The 12,630-nt window shown below is 44.5% G+C and overlaps 1 pseudogene; it reads right to left on the bottom strand.

Moving 5' to 3' along the window:
• Positions 1 to 2,416: 2,416 nt before the first annotated feature.
• Positions 2,417 to 10,126, bottom strand: LOC109888746 (anaphase-promoting complex subunit CDC26 pseudogene; annotated as a pseudogene).
• Between the last annotated feature and the right edge of the window lie 2,504 nt (positions 10,127 to 12,630).

The raw sequence follows: 12,630 nt of genomic DNA, 5'->3' as shown, positions 1-12,630 counted from the left end.
TTGATAAAGAAGGAATTATACTCTCTTATAGAAAGTTCTTACAAACATATAACTTCCCAATACATTATAAAGAATGTCATTCTATATGCAAAGCAATACCTTCAGGACTTACTCAATTAATTAAAGCTCATTTGTGTTTTGGACAACATGTCAATATAGATGCACAACTTATGTTAGAAGGTTTCCCCCTGCTGGATAAGAAATGTAATAATACATTCTTAAGATAACTCTTTAACTCCAAGAACAAGATCTCTCCTAGAGGGAAATTCTGCTGGAATGCATACATTACTGAAATTGAATGGAAGAAAGTTTGGTTGCTCCCTCACAAATTTTGTATATCAAATAATGTAAAATAAATTCACTTTTAAATCTTGCACAAAATATACCCTTGCAATAACTTGTTGTCTAAATTTATGAACTTAGAGGACATTGTCCCGGACCTGCTGTTTTGGACTCTCTCTCTACTGCACCTAATGTCTCTAACTCGGAATGATCGGCTATGAAAAAGCAACTGACATTTACTCCTGAAGTGCTGACCTGTTGCACCCTCTACAACCACTGTGATTGTTATTATCTGATCCTGCTGGTCATCTATGAACTTTTGAACATCTTGGCCATGTTCTGTTATAATCTCCACCCTGCACAGCCAGAAGAGGACTGGCCACCCCTCACAGCCTGGTTCCTCTCTAGGTTTCTTCCTAGCTTCCGGCCTTCCTAGGGAGTTTTTCCTAGCCACCGTACTTCTACATCTGCATTGCTTGCTGTTTGGGGTTTTAGGCTGGGTTTCTGTACAGCACTTTGTTACATCGGCTGATGTAAAAAGGGCTTTATGAATACATTTGATTGATTGATTGATATGCATTTTCTGTGATAAAGAAGGGGAAACTATTATACACGCTTTTTTGTGAGTGTGACTCTGTGAAGTTATTTTGGAGCGAGTTAAGTATCTACATTTTCTATTTTATTAATAAGACCCATGTATTTACAATGAAAGATGTAATATGTTATTATTCAAATGAAAACAAAGCTACTGAATTAGTCATTAATTTCTTAATTCTCTCTGATAAATTTTATACACAAAAACAAATATTTGAAATCTGTCCCCAAATGCAATATATTTGACTTGAAATCCAATATTTATCAAATCTCTAGAATTAATCAATATCATTCTTATAACTCTATCATAGGTTTGTACATTTGTAACCCCTGACCTAACTTTTGAAACTCAATGTGTAGTGGTTTTATTATTTCACTCTGTTATTTTATGTTTCTTCAGAGAAAATATATGTGTAGTGATGACCCATGTTTTGTTTATTATAATTTAAAAAAATAGCCTAGTCATTCAAAAAATATAATCTATCACCATCTGTTTGAAAACACTTCAAAAGTATAGCCTAACTTGTGACAACAGTACCAAAGAAACAGAGCAAGAGGGATATTAAACCTTATTTGTCACTTCCAAGTTTTTGTCAAAGCTAGTTAGCTAGCAGCCAGTCCAGTGGTAGAGAACATGCTAGCTAAACTAGCTAACTTACTCATAACTAATATTCTGAAAACACAACACATAAAAAAATTACTATGCTACCCCCTATCATGTTCATATAAACATTTGTTGTAATTTTATGTATGTTTCTCTGACTTCTTACCTGTAAAAAATGTGTCATATGATCAGTACTTGATCTAGCTAGCTAAACTGCCTGGCATTGTAACGGCTTTCTTCTATCTCCTCCTCGGACGAGGAGGTGTAGCAAGGATCGGACCAAAATGCAGCGTGTCTATTGCAATCCATGTTTATTAAATAATAAAGAAACACGAACTATACAAAAACAATAAACGTAATGTGAAAACCGAAACAGCCCTATCTGGTGCAAACACAAAGACAGGAACAATCACCCACGAAAACACTCACAGAATATGGCTGCCTAAATATGGTTCACAATCAGAGACAACGATAATCACCTGACTCTGATTGAGAACCGCCTCAGGCAGCCATAGACTACTTAGACACCCCACAAAACCCCTAAGACAAAAACACACCACAATAACCCATGTCACACCCTGGCCTGACCAAATAATTAAAGAAAACACAAAATACTAAGACCAAGGCGTGACAGGCATCCATTTCCTCAACTGTCAACTGTTGCTATGGTGACCAAGATGTCACATTACTATTTGTATTCTTGTTGTAAATTGTGTAGAAGAGTTGAAAAGATTTTTTGGAATCAAAAACTAGTTAGCTATATACAAAATAATGTGCCGTTATAAAGGCTTTATAAATGCATGCATAAGGACCCCTACAGTAAAGTGTTACAGTACCCAAAAATCAAAACAGATCATCAAAATGGCAAATGTTTCAAAACTCTAATTCCATTTTCAATTGACGGAGTACAACAAACAAATTCACAAAGTCGCTTGTTCACTGCACCGACTCAATCACCCATACCACGGCTGGGTCTGAGTTGCAGGACACGGAGCTGGATTTGGTCGTTGGTTTGGGTCGAATGTCTCCCGACTCCTGTGTGCTCTGTCGTCGGTTACGGGAGATTACTCAAAGAGAAAGGGGAACCAGGTTCTGTACTCAAAGAGAAAGGGGAACCAGGTTCTGTGGGTATTCCCCGCAGCCTGTGTCTGCCTTGGTTAAGCACAAATTTCCTCTCTTCCCAGAAGAGTTCGAGTCCCACCTCGGTGATCCGATCCTACGTGGACTTTCGAGATCAGGCTAGCTAACAAGCACAGCAAGCTAGCTACTGCTAGCTATTCCAGAATCCTAATGGTGGAATTGCTTGGGTAGCTCTTATGTTTAGTATACTGTACATGGCTAGCTAGCGTTGAGTCGCTTGGTTATTCTAGCATGCATAATTTCCGTCTAATGAAGCTTACTAGCTTTCCCTCCGCATTATGGTAACCACATTCCTATTGCCAATTCCAGAAGGTGGAGGAAGTGGGGCTTGCTGGCACCTCCAATAAGGAAGAAGCCTCCGGGTACTTGGCTCGGTTAACCCCTGGAGTGAGGGCCGAGTGACCGGTGAGCTACTCCACAAAAACATTACTGGGACATCAGTGGTTATGGCCAAAAGGGGTGCTATGTCAGCCTTTGCCGGAGGCCTCTGTGTCCATGAGGGGCTGGGGTTCACCCAGGCTATACCGTCTCATGGACGCACAACTTAGTTTGGAAGCTTTTCCAAACTAAGCCATCTCACAAGGATGAGTAATAAGTTGGCCGATTTGCTCTCTGTCCCCCCCACTTGTGTAAAACGAGCCTGTTGTGACAGAAGTACCCCCAAGGGGAACTGCCAATCGAGGTACGTCACTGATTACCAGAGCCACCGAACACAGAGTGGACCGGGCTTCGGCAAACCTTGGCACATAAACACAATTGTGTCAACCCAAAGTTCCACAGTGTTCACGGGTGTCAAAAGGGTTGTGTCTCGCACATGAAAAGTCCCAGCTAGCACAGTGGATCTGAGAGTCGGGGAACTCGGCTGAGAGTCAGACTCTGCCGACTTCATGTGAACTGAGTCTGGGCCACCTTCGGCAGTATTACTTATGGCTAGGATGCAGGGATTGAGCTCGGGACAATTCCAGTGTGAGGTATCTGGCCCAAATGTATAACTTGAGGCTCGGGACGATTGTAGCTACTCTCTGGCATATGATTACACAGGCTGCTTTAAATAATTAACATTTCATTATTAATTTATTTTTCCATATTTTCTCATTGTTTTTGTGATCAAAAAAATAACACTTAGATTTAAATTAAATTCTTTAAGAGTCCTGTTTAAGTAGTATTTTACTATTTTGATACTTTGTGCAAGGCAATTGATAAGCATTAAAAACTTTGGATGGGGCCTCCGAGTGGCGCAGCAGTCTAAGCCACTGCATCACAGTGCAAACTGCATTGCTACAGATGCTGGTTCGATACCCGTGCCGGCCACGACAAGGAGACCCATGAATCAATGCACGATTGGCCCAGCGTCATCCGGTTAAGGGGATGGTTTGGCCGGCCAGGATGTCCTTGTCCCATCTCGCTGCAGCGACTGTTGCGGGCCAGGCGCATGCATGCTGACACGGTCACCAGGTATACATTGGTGACACATTTGTGCTCTTGACCTTCACCTCTCCAGAGGCCGTAAGGGAGTTGCAGCAATGGGACAAGACAATTGTATATGACGAAAATGGGGTACAAAATAAATACTAAATAAAATTATTTAAAAAAAATACTTTGTATGTATAAAATGTATAATAGTTGTAACGATTCTCTTGTGGTGAAGGAGAGTCGGACCAAAATGCGGCGTGTAGATTGCGATCCATGTTTAAACAAACGTAAAACACGAATCAATACAAACACTACAAAAACAAAGAATGTAATGAACGTAACGAAAACCGAAACAGCCCTATCTGGTGCAAACACAGAGACAGGAACAATCACCCAAAAACACAGTGAAACCCAGGCTACCTAAATATGGTTCCCAATCAGAGACAATGACTAACACCTGCCTCTGATTGAGAACCATATCAGGCCAGACATAGAAATAGACAAACTAGACAATGAAACATAGAATGCCCACTCAGCTCACACCCTGACCAACCAAAACATAGAAATATACAAAGTAAACTATGGTCAGGGTGTGACAGTACCCCCCCGCCCCAAGGTGCGGACTCCGGCCGCAAAACCTGAACCTATAGGGGAGGGTCTGGGTGGGCATCTGTCCGCGGTGGCGGCTCTGGTGCTGGACGTGGCCCCCACTTCACCATAGTCTTCCCCCACCTTGTCCGCTTCCGTGACCTCCTAGCCACGGCAACCCTACTTAATAACACGGGACAGAGGGGCAGCTCGGGACAGAGGGGCTTTTCAGACTCCGGCAGCACAGGAGAGGAGGAAGGCTCTGGCAGATCCTGGCTGATCTGGAAGAGTCTGGCGGATCTGGAAGAATCTGGCAGACTGGCGGATCTGGAAGAGTCTGGCGGATCTGGAAGAGTCTGGCAGACTGGCGGATCTGGAAGAGTCTGGCAGACTGGCGGATCTGGAAGAGTCTGGCTGACTGGCGGATCTGGAAGAGTCTGGCTGACTGGCGGATCTGGAAGAGTCTGGCAGACTGGCGGATCTAGAAGAGTCTGGCAGACTGGCGGATCCTGGCTGACTGGCAGATCTGGAAGAGTCTGGCTGACTGGCGGATCTGGAAGAGTCTGGCTGACTGGCGGATCTGGAAGAGTCTGGCTGACTGGCGGATCTGGAAGAGTCTGGCAGACTGGCGGATCTGGAAGAGTCTGGCAGACTGGCGGATCTGGAAGAGTCTGGCAGACTGGCGGATCTGGAAGAGTCTGGCTGACTGGCGGATCTAGAAGAGTCTGGCTGACTGGCGGATCCTGGCTGACTGGCAGATCTGGAAGAGTCTGGCTGACTGGCGGATCTGGAAGAGTCTGGCTGACTGGCGGATCTGGAAGAGTCTGGCTGACTGGCGGATCTGGAAGAGTCTGGCTGACTGGCGGATCTGGAAGAGTCTGGCAGACTGGCGGATCTGGAAGAGTCTGGCAGACTGGCGGATCTGGAAGAGTCTGGCAGACTGGCGGATCTGGAAGAGTCTGGCAGACTGGCGGATCTGGAAGAGTCTGGCAGACTGGCGGATCTGGAAGAGTCTGGCAGACTGGCGGATCTGGAAGAGTCTGGCAGACTGGCGGATCTGGAAGAGTCTGGCTGACTGGCGGATCTAGAAGAGTCTGGCTGACTGGCGGATCCTGGCTGACTGGCAGATCTGGAAGAGTCTGGCTGACTGGCGGATCTGGAAGAGTCTGGCTGACTGGCGGATCTGGAAGAGTCTGGCTGACTGGCGGATCTGGAAGAGTCTGGCTGACTGGCGGATCTGGAAGAGTCTGGCTGACTGGCGGATCCTGGCAGACTGACGGCTCTGGCTGCTCCATGCTGACTGGCTGCTCCATGCTGACTGGCGGCTCCGGCTGCTCCATGCTGACTGGCGGCTCTGGCTGCTCCATGCTGACTGGCGGCTCTGGCGGCTTCTTGCAGACTGGCAGCTCTGGCTGCTCCATGCAGACTGGCAGCTCCTTGCAGACTGACAGCTCCTTGCAGACTGACAGCTCCGGCTGCTCCATGCAGACTGACAGCTCTGGCTGTGCTAAACAGGCAGGAGACTCCGGCAACGCTGTAGAGGCGGAAGGCTCTGGCAGCGCTAAACAGGCGGGAGACTCCGACAGCGCAGGAGAGGAGGAAGGCTCTGGTAGCGCTGAACATGCGGAAGACTCCGGCAGCGCAGGAGAGGCTAGGCGCACTGTAGGCCTGATGCGTGGTGCTGGCACTGGTGGTACTGGACCGAGAACACGCACAGGAAGCCTGGTGCGGGGAGCTGCTACCGGAGGGCTGGGGTGTGGAGGTAGTACTGGATAGACCGGACCGTGCAGGCGCACTGGAGCTCTTGAGCACCGAGCCTGCCCAACCTTACCTGGTTGAATGCTCTCGGTCACCCTGCCAGTGCGGCGAGGTGGAATAGCCCGCACTGGGCTATGCAGGCGAACCGGAGACACCGAGCGCAAGGCTGGGGCCATGTAAGCCGGCCCAAGGAGATGCACTGGGGACCAGATGCGTAGAGCCGGCTTCATGACATTTGGCTCGACGCTCAATCTAGCCCGGCCGATACGCGGAGCTGGAATATACCGCACCGGGCTATGCACCTGCACTGGGGACACCGTGCGCACCACTGCATAACACGTCTCTCTAGCCCCCCGGTAAGCACAGGGAGTTTGCGCAGGTCTCCTACCTGGCGTAGCCATACTCCCTGTGAGCCCCCCCCCAATAAGTTTTTGGGGCTGACTCCCGGGCTTCCTTGCCAACCGTGTTCCCTCATATCGCCGACTCCTCTCTCCGGCTGCCTCTGCTCTCCTCGCTGCCTCCACCTGTTCCCATGGAAGGCGATCCCTTCCCGCCAGGATCTCCTCCCATGTGTAGCAACCCTTGCCATCCAATATATCGTCCCATGTCCAATCCTCATTGCGCCGCTGTTGCTGTTGCCTGTTGTCACGCTGCTCCTGCTGCTGCTGTTGCCTGTTACCACGCCACTTGGTCCTGTTGTGGTGGGTGATTTTGTAACGATTCTCTTGTGGTGAAGGAGAGTCGGACCAAAATGCGGCGTGTAGATTGCGATCCATGTTTAATAAACAAACGTAAAACACGAATCAATACAAACACTACAAAAACAAAGAACGTAATGAACGTAACGAAAACCGAAACAGCCCTATCTGGTGCAAACACAGAGACAGGAACAATCACCCTAAAACACACAGTGAAACCCAGGCTACCTAAATATGGTTCCCAATCAGAGACAATGACTAACACCTGCCTCTGATTGAGAACCATATCAGGCCAGACATAGAAATTGACAAACTAGACAATGAAACATAGAATGCCCACTCAGCTCACACCCTGACCAACCAAAACATAGAAATATACAAAGTAAACTATGGTCAGGGTGTGACAATAGTAATATTTGAAATGACTAAATCTGGTAATTTTGTATACATTTATTTAAAATTGCATCGGGCCGCTTCTGGGGAGATTCTGGTAAAATTCTGGCAAAGTCGGCTGAACTTGCAAACTTTCGGTTACTAGTCCAATGCTCTAACCACTAGGCTACTGCCGCCCCAAGGGTAGTGCCTTAGACCATTGTGCCACTTGGGAGCCCGAGTGCTCATTGGCCATTGGACATAAACATTACACAAGTTGGAAATTGCAAATTCAACAATGAGTAGTTTGGAATGAATCAGTAGCTAGCTGCAAGCGTTGCAAAGCAATCACTAGCCTGCTATGTGGAGTAGGTATGTGGTCCAAGTCTGGGTTTAAGGGTCTCTTTTCCATGCTTAAAAGGATAAACATTAAACAACATGGGCCAGAAAAGGTTTAATACATTGGCCATGCTGTCAAACCAGCATGACTTCTGCCACGTTCAAAACAACTGGAAACTTGGAACTGGGAAATCTCAGACATCAGTGAGTTCAAGACAACTGGGAACCCAGGAAAAAACTAGCTCCGACTGGGTAAATACTTTTTGAACAGTCATCCAACTCGGAATTCCAAGTCGGGAACTCGGGGCTCATTCTAGAGCTCCGACCATAAAATCACTTGCGTCATGATTCAACCTGAGAGTTCCCAGTTGTCTTGAAAGCACCATAAATCCAAAGAATGGCAAACTTTGATGACAAAGTTTGATGACAAGGACCGCCGCGCCAACTTCCTGTTCAAGTGAGCACAGCACAACAAGGTGAGTCCAAAAATGTCTTGTGTGCTTCTGCAAAAATGATGTAATATGCTATGGTGATATGTATACTGTAGCTAATAAAGAAATATCAAGTGTATGTTGCCTAGTAAGCTGTTAGTAACCAATGTTGCCTAGTAAGCTGTTAGTAACCAATGTGTCTCACCCTCCACCTGATAACTTAGCCTACTATTCTGACTTGGTGGTGCACAGGCCTATAGCCTGTTTTAAAGAAATGTAATCATCGAATATTGTAAGAGCTGCTTATATGCCCCCTTTATTTATCCTGCAGTTCTGACTTGGTGTACAGGGAGAATACTGTAAGAACGGCCCTTGTTCTGAATTCTGGTGCTGTACATTTCAAAAGTGCTGAACAAATAGTTATATTGACTACATCTATCCTAGTTCGCTCATTAATGTCTTAATCGAAATTAAGGATGGCCTTTTATCCGCTCGTCATCCCCATAGTGTGTACATCTCAATTGTCAGTAGAAACAAAATTTGTTTAAGCAAGTCAGCCATATCAGCTATGTTTTTTTGAAAGGCAGTAAATGAGGCTGAATTAACTGTTTCGCTGCCAGAAAAGGCTCCGCTGATAGCCAGGTGTAGCAGTGGTAATCATTCACAGCCAGGTGCTTTCAGGTGAAGGCGAAGGACACTGTGTACCTTGTCCCCTAGCTAACTAGCAGCCTCCTTCTTCGTGGTGGGGTTTTTCAACGGTTGGCATCCACCGTTGGTGCATTACCGCCACCTACTGTGCTGGAGTGTTGGCCAGAGACAGCGCTAGCTGCCTCAATGGCTGTGGGCGCGGTATGTAGTAAGTGGTGCATAGTGGGCACAGCATCTAGTGGGTGCGGCATGTAGTAACCACAGTCTGCACATATACATTATTGTTATTTTCCAGACAGATTCAATTTGGAGCTCGAGGTGATTTAGCCCTCCAATCGCTAGAGGGCATCCGAAGTTTGGGGTTGTCCGAAGTTGGGCGACAATTAGATAAGTTACCTGGCACCACTATCTCTTGCTTGCTAGCTATGCATTGGTTTTTTTATCATTCAAGAATTGTATTTGTTTGATTCTGTTGCAGTCTCCTGTCCTTGACATAATGTGGCCTTGAAGGCAAATAAAAGTACAATCATACCATTGTAAGTAATGACTGATTTAGTTAAAGTCCATTCAGTTAATCCATCTTTCCACAGATGCTACCAAGTCTGGATGTTTGTAATAAAGGAGGGAAACCATTGTACACGACCCCTGCCATCAAACATTACATTGTACAAAAGGCCACCCTTTGCATCGCAAGTCATAACTTTTCAGGTAAATGCAGCAACATTACTTTAGACTTATGAATGCAATATGATCCTCAAAGTACACATTTCTTTGTAGAGATATACTTCTCAGGTAAACAAATACCCCTGACCATGTCAAGAGCACAGTCACGGTGCCAACCACACACCAGTGCAGGAGGGGCCAACCATTTTAGCTGCCTGTATGTAATGTGTCCATTAGGAACCCAAAATTGCAGGTTTCCAAAGAGCGATGGCAAGGTGTTGGGTTTAGGATGGGGCTTGTAGCCTATTCTCTCATTGATCATCTGTTCCCGTGTCTTCCCATCCCCTGTTCCACTACCGGCTCCCACCATGTCACTCGACATCGCCACGCCAACAACATCCACCTCATCTCGCTGTTTCTTCCGACTCTCAAGCTCTTTCTTGACACTCTCAAACTCCTCCGTGTCATCCAACTTCAGCTCCAGGCGGGTGGGCTTTCTGCGCACCATCTTCTACCACTAACGTTAGATTTTGTTGTTGTTTATTTTGGATAGTAGCTAGCCACGCTCTGTAGAATCCGCCATCCTAGCTATGCATAGTTGGGGGCACAGTGGGGGCAGCTCGTGCTCATGTCGTGCCACTACGGGTGTGAATGGCTAGCTAGTGGCAATACTATCTAACAAAACACCAAACATTGTTTGGACTGTGTAGAGCAGGGCTCTCAGACACTTCCTTGTTACCTAGTCAGTAACCTAACGTAGCAGGCGTATCTAGTCTGTTACCTACCCTTTTTTTTATAAACTGTCATTGTTATTGTAGCCTGCACATCTTACCTTTTTTTCACAGCTGTCACAAATCCTGTTGTGCCCCAGCAACGTTGATTTTTTTTGTACAATTCTATTTGCTTCCATTTCGTTTCAACATTTTTGTGTTATTTTTGGCAAGTTGTCGGTATTATTTGTCCTTTTTTAAATAAAAAAAACATTATAAGTACATCTGCGATCCAATTTGCCCATAATTCTTGGAGTTCCTTTGAATGGTACAGTTTTGTGATACTCTCAACTCATCCTGTAGTATAAGCACATTCATAACTGTTTTATAACACCTCAAATTTATGTCACTTTACTTAAGGTGTCTGTGCACACTCTATAAGGGCATATGACATGGTTATGATGCCCATCATTCCATTCAATGTAATAATGTGACACAGAGGTTGGTAAATTACATAACATCTGTTATGTAGACTTATGTAGCACGTAATAACATATGACATCAGTTGTCATGCAGACTGTATAACAGCAGTTGCTATTAACAGTTGGCTTTAGAGCATATGACAACAGGATGAAGAGTCATTTTTATCACCCATTATATCCAGTGACTCAACTATTTAAAACTGCTTATGATAGCTTATGACAAATGTTATAATGTGTTATATAGCTGTTATAAAAGCTTTATGAATGCATGCATAAGGACACCTATAGTAAAGTGTTACAGATTGTTTTGCTTAGTGTAAAAATGAAAATTGCACCCAAGGGATAAAAAAAGAACAGCTTTCATGCATGAGTAACATGAGTGACAATTAACAATATTGCATTTCTGTGTATAGACATGACAACATGAATGTGTCTGTGTGTGTGTGTGTGCGTGCGTCAGTTCTTTCGTAATCATATGTGAATGAAACTGAAGGCAAGAAGGTGCTAAGGAGCTGCTACAGAGGCAGCATGGTGAAGACATATTGACCCATAAATAGTTGTGATGTTATGAATGTATGACAAAACAGAATAAAGCCTGCATCTTCAAGACCCTCACATCTGACACTTCCAACAAAAAAACGATTTAATCTTGCAGATATAAGCACCAAGCTTCTTCACGTTTATCTGGTTATGACCTATTTTGATGGCATGACCTAGTGAAAGACCACTGACTGTTCAAAATAGCCAAACATGTTTTATTTATGGAGCTTTCAGGAAATAGAATTGCAAATGGCCTATTATTTTCTATTATGTTTATGCACATTCTTGACTTTCATTTAAATTCACTCCTTGTATTTGTATTTTATTATGATCCCCATTAGCCAACGTCAATGGCAACAGCTAGTCTTACTGGGCTCAGAATTATTGGGCTCAAATGTACTGTATGTAGTTCTGTCCTTGAGCTGTTCTTGTCTATTGATGTTCTGTATTATGTCATGTTTCATGTTTCGTGTGGACCCCAGGAAGAGTAGCTGCTGCTTTTGCAACAGCTAATGGCGATCCTAATAAAATAACAAATAACAAAAAAGACATTACCAAAGACAAGACAATATACATCCATTTAAAAACATTAGCATGTAGTGTACGTGTGTGTTTGCATCTATCAGTTACACATACACTACCAGTCAACAGTTTTAGAACACCTACTCATTCAAGAGTTTTCTTTATTTTTTACAATTTACATTGTAGAATAATAGTGAAGACATCAAAACTATTAAATAGCACATATGGTATAATATAGTAACCAGAAAAGTGTTAAACAAATCTAAATATATTTTATATTTGAGATTCTTCCAATAGCCACCCTTTGCCTTGATGACAGCTTTGCACACTCATGACATTCTCTCAACCAGCTTCATGAGGTAGTCACCTGGAATGCATTTCAATTAGCAGGTGTGCCTTCTTAAAAGTTAATTTGTGGAATTTCTTTCCTTCTTAATGCGTTTGAGCCAAATAGTTGTGTTGTGACAAGGTAGGGGGGTATATCAAAGATAGCCCTATTTAGTAAAAGACCAAGTCCATATTATGGCAAGAACAGCTCAAATAAGCAAAGAGAAATGACAGTCCATCATTAGTTTAAGACATAAAGGTTAGTCAATACGGAACATTTCAAGACCTTTGAAAGTTTATTCAATTGCAGTCGCAAAAACCATCAAGCGCTATGATGAAACTGGCTCTCATGAGGTCTTCCACAGGAATGGAAGACCCTGAGTTACCTCTGCTGCAGAGGATACGTTCATTAGAGTTACCAGCCTCAGAAATTGCAACCCAAATAAATGCTTCACAGAGTTCAAGTAACATACACATCTCAACATCAACTGTTCAGAGGAGACTGTGTGAATCAGGCCT

The sequence above is a fragment of the Oncorhynchus kisutch genome, linkage group LG4 (genome assembly GCF_002021735.2).
Source record: "Oncorhynchus kisutch isolate 150728-3 linkage group LG4, Okis_V2, whole genome shotgun sequence".
In the NCBI taxonomy this organism is placed as follows: Eukaryota; Metazoa; Chordata; class Actinopteri; order Salmoniformes; family Salmonidae; genus Oncorhynchus; species Oncorhynchus kisutch.
Note: the sequence above shows the minus strand (reverse complement) of the source record. Positions and strands in the feature narration are given on the sequence as shown.